Source organism: Hordeum vulgare, chromosome 3H, assembly GCF_904849725.1.
Source record: "Hordeum vulgare subsp. vulgare chromosome 3H, MorexV3_pseudomolecules_assembly, whole genome shotgun sequence".
Classification (NCBI taxonomy): Eukaryota; Viridiplantae; Streptophyta; class Magnoliopsida; order Poales; family Poaceae; genus Hordeum; species Hordeum vulgare.
The window spans coordinates 286,390,015-286,393,527 of record NC_058520.1 but is presented as its reverse complement, the minus strand read 5'-3'; positions in this window follow the sequence as shown (position 1 = coordinate 286,393,527).

Here is a 3,513-nt window from a genome sequence, read left to right as displayed (position 1 = left end):
AAATTACTAACAGGGAACCGGTATGGTTATATAACTAAAAACGAAGGGGTAAGTTACTCTAATCTACACCGTTGAAAATAGATCAAGTGGTGGAAAGAGAAAAAAAAAGAAGGAAAGCTTACATGCCCTACAGGAGCTTCCTGCGACGGCGGGAGGATGGGGCGGCGAGGTGGGCACTCCGGCGAGGGGGGGGGGGGTCGCCGGCGAGGGTGGGGAAGGGGCCGGTGGAGGGGGCGCTTGGGGAAGGGGGCGCTTGGGGAGTCCGTGGGGTGCTTCGTCAGGTTCATGCAGACAGGAATGGCGAGGTGTTGGCGTGGGCTCTATACGGCGACGAGGTGGAAGGGGGCGAGGTGGGGAGGCGCGGCACGGGTGGGTGGGGTGCAGCGAGGGGTGGGGCGGGTAGGGGTGTGGTGCAGCGAGGGTAGGGGCGATGGGGAGGTCGGCAGGGAGCTCTTGGACTCGACCGGGGCAGGGTTACTCCGGCGAGGCGGCCGGCGGCTAGGGGCGATGAGGGTGGCGTCTCTTTGGGAAAATGGAACGAGGAAGCCGGGTGGGTTCTTATAGGGGGCTCGGGAGGCGCCGGGAGGGAAAGACGAGGGAGATCGGGAGGGAGAAGATTCCTTCCTCCATTGATGGAAGTTTCCTCGGAACGTGAATGACCACATGAAGGAGAAGATAGTAAATGGGCCAGATTTGGAAACTCCTTAATGGGTCATCGCTTTATTTCCTATTAAACGCGATTTCTTTCCTTTTTCAAAAACAGGAAACTAAAACGATAAAAGGGAAACCAAATAATATCGGAATAAATAGTTTTTATATACTAAAATTATCAGAAAAATAATATCTAAATGATGGACATTTTTACACGGCTAAAATAAAAACTTAAAAAAATGTTTTCCAGAAAATCCCCTAAATATTTTATTTCTTTTTGCAATAATTTTCAAATAAACCCTGGGGTTCTATGGTTCAAATACTTCAAATAAATGCCCCTGGTTTGGAGGGTAATGTTCCTCCACTCTTTCTTGCTTGGCAAGATAATAATCCGGGCACTCCGTGAGTGAAGAAGAAAATGAATTTGCAAAACAACAATTTAAAGAAATTCAAATGCCACCTTCATTCAAAATCTTTAAAATTTGAAGAAGTCATGTCATCTTCGCTCATTGATTTTAAATGGATGAATTTGAATTCATGGGAGAAGGGGAAAATCATTTTATTCCCTCTCATTCAAAAGTTTTTTTTTGAAAAGTTACAAACACGAGTCAAGTTTCAATCACTCAAACAAACAAAGAATCATTCTAACAATTATATTAACATTCCAAATTTGGGATGTTACAATGGGTCTTGGAGATTATGCACTGATTACAAGAAGTTGAACTCTATTACCATCAAGAACAAGTGCCCAATTCCAATCATTGAGGATTTGTTGGATCAGCTAAAAGGAGCTAAATTTTTCTCCAAAATAGACCTCAGAAATGGTTATCACCGGATCAGAATGGCAAAAGAGGATATCCACAAAACAGTATTTGTCACTCATATTGGTTTGTTTGAATATCTAGTCATGTCTTTTGGTTTAACAAATGGCCCTCCTAGTTTTCGAGCATTGATGGATTTTCTCTTTGGTATGCTCAAGTTTGTAGTAACACTCTTTGATGACATCCTGGTCTTCAGCATTTCATTGGAAGAACATAAGGAGCATCTCACTGAGGTGTTTGATATTCTGCAAGAAAACAAGTTATATGCTAGACTGGAAAAGTGTTCTTTTGGTCAAACTGAGGTGGAGTATTTGGGCCACATCATTAACCAAGAAGGGGTGGCTACTGACCCATCTAAGATTAAGGAAATCCAGGATTGGCCAGCTCCTACCAACATTACTGAATTGAGAAGTTTCTTGGGTTTAAGTGGTTACTACAGAAGATTCATTAAGGGCTATGGCTTCATATGCAGGCCACTGTTTGACTGCTTAAAGAAAGATGCTTTCCGGTGGGGCAATGATCAGGACATGGCATTTGCTGCAATAAAAGACAATCTCACTCACTCTCCAGTCTTAATCTTGCATGATTTCTCCAAACCATTTATTTTAGAAGCTGGTGCTTGTGGATATGGTTTGGGAGTTGTACTGATAGAGGAAGGAAGAGCCATTTCTTATTTCAGTAAAACAATTGGGCCTAGAGCTACTGCCTTGTCCACCTATGATAAAGAAGCTATGGCAATCATTGAAGGTGTTAAGAAATGGAAGCATTATTTCCTGGCAACTGCTCTAGTTATCAGAACAGATCAAGAGAGCCTGAAATACATACAGGAGCAGAAGCTCACTGAGGGAGTTCAACACAAGTTGTTACTCAAATTGTTGGGATACAATTTTACTATTGAGTACAAGAAAGGCAAAGAAACTAAAGCAGTTGATGCACTATCCAGAGTGATGCATCTTGCTTCCATGCTTATTGCTAGCAGCACCACTCCCACCTGGGTAGTAGAAGTGGTGAAAAGTTATAGTCAAGATGAAAGGATTAAGGAGCTGATTGCTCAATGCACTGTGGCAAAGGATAACACTACTTCTTACTCATATAGGAATGGTATCCTAAGGTTCAAAAACAAGGTAGTAGTCGGAAAGGCAACTGCTCTCAGACAAGAATTATTGAAAACCTTACACAGCTCTGAATTAGGAGGTCAATATGGAAAAAGATCTACTTATCAAAGGGTCAAGTTGGTGTTTCATTGGCCAGGATTAAAACAGGATGTTACTGCATTTGTAAAGGCTTGCCCAGTCTGCCAAATTAATAAGGCTGAACACTGTCCTTATCCAGGCCTGCTTGAACCACTTCCCGTGCCTGATTTTGCTTGGGCCCATGTTAGTATGGATTTTGTGGAAGGTTTGCCTCTGTCTGAGAACAAAGATTTAATCTTGGTGGTTATGGGCAGATTCACTAAGTATGCTCATTTCATTGCTATGAAACATCCTATCACAGTAGAGTCTGTGGCAAGAGCCTTTTCTGAAATAGTCTTCAAATTGCATGGTATGCGAGTAGTAATTGTCACTGATAGGGATAAAATCTTCACTAGCAATTTGTGGCAACAACTATTAAAGTCCCTCAAGTTTAAACTGCATATGAGTACTAGTTATCATCCTCAATCTGATGGGCAAACTGAAAGAGTGAATCAATGCCTGGAGAATTACCTAAGATGTATGTGTTTTTAGTAGCCTAAGAAATGGCATGGATGGTTGGCTTTGGCTGAGTGGTGGTACAACAGTAGATTTCACACTTCATTGCACATGACACCTTTTCAATCTCTTTATGGTTTTCCCCTCCTATGGTAGCTGAGTCTGCTCTGCCTGATTCCATCTCTGTGGATGCTGACAGTTCAGTTCAAACACAGAGAGTTGGCTTTGGAGGTGATCAAGCAGAACCTTATCAAGGCACATGCAAGGATGAAATGGTTTGGTGACAAGAAGAGAATGGAAAGAGAGTTTGTAGTAGGGGATATGGTTTACTTGAAGCTGCAACCTTACAAACA